The sequence below is a fragment of the Brienomyrus brachyistius genome, unplaced genomic scaffold (genome assembly GCF_023856365.1).
Source record: "Brienomyrus brachyistius isolate T26 unplaced genomic scaffold, BBRACH_0.4 scaffold226, whole genome shotgun sequence".
Classification (NCBI taxonomy): domain Eukaryota; kingdom Metazoa; phylum Chordata; class Actinopteri; order Osteoglossiformes; family Mormyridae; genus Brienomyrus; species Brienomyrus brachyistius.
The window spans coordinates 200,331-201,481 of record NW_026042501.1 but is presented as its reverse complement, the minus strand read 5'-3'; positions in this window follow the sequence as shown (position 1 = coordinate 201,481).

The following is a 1,151-nucleotide window of genomic DNA, read 5'->3' as shown; positions in this document are numbered from 1 at the left end:
TGTCTGTCCTAGTTCATGTATGCTTAGCATCTCTTCAATAATATTTTGTATAGTTGATGCTGGCAGAAGAAACTGCCCATGTAATTTCAAGTAGAAAAGAGAAATATTTCTAAGAAAAAGGTCACTGAAATTTTCTGTAAGATGGACTTCACCTTCATCAGTCTCACTAAATCTCTCTGTAGGGCCTGTAACTAACGGTTCAGTTTCAAGAAACTGAGAAACTGTCTCCTTATTAAGATCTCTTATACTGTCCACAGAACATTGTCTGTGTTTCCTGGACATGTAGGCTGTAAACGACGATCTCACAGTGAACGTATGGTCGCATCCTGTCACCGGACATGTCACAACACGTCCTTCGGCTATATGTTCCTTTAAGTGAGCTGTTAGTGATCTGACATCGCGACATTGGCGCTGGCACATAGACATATTACACGTAAACACCGTAAGGGCATTTGTAGTATCAATATATGAATCTGTGTTATGTTTACGGTAAAAATGAGCCTTAAATTCCCCATATGAACGAAACGTATTGTGGCAATCTGTAGCGCCACACTTGAACACGCATCGTGGTTCATGACGGTGAAGTTTGACATGTAAAACATGTTCCCTAAGGGTTTGCACTGATGTTCCACAGAAATAACAACTAAACATTGTAACTGCGTGAACAAACACGCACTCTATTGCTGTTTTAAACACCTAAATGCTGTTTCACATCCCGCTTGCAAATCTAAGTTTTACATGTGCTGCCAAGATACGTTCATGCGCCGTCAACACGGTACATGCTACTCGTGTTTAAAACCACACACTGCTTAACACTGCTTAAAACGATTTAATTTAACTTACCAATTTGCCCAGACACATTTATTTTATTTTATATTCCCACTAGTTTGTAGATTTTTTTTAAATGTTATGTTTGTTATTGGGTGCTTTCCACTTCATGTACCCACATACAGCGCTGGCTTAAAGCAATACATTCTGGTCCTGACGCAATGCATTGTGGTTAGATTTTTATCGTCCGCTGCATTATGTCACCATGTCACGTCGTACAAAAACCTCGCGAGAGCAAGACAGATCATCCTGCACCTCTTAAGTGTTATGTAGTTTTGCCTGAAACGCAAAAATAAAACAAAGCAATTAAAGCCGATCAGTGG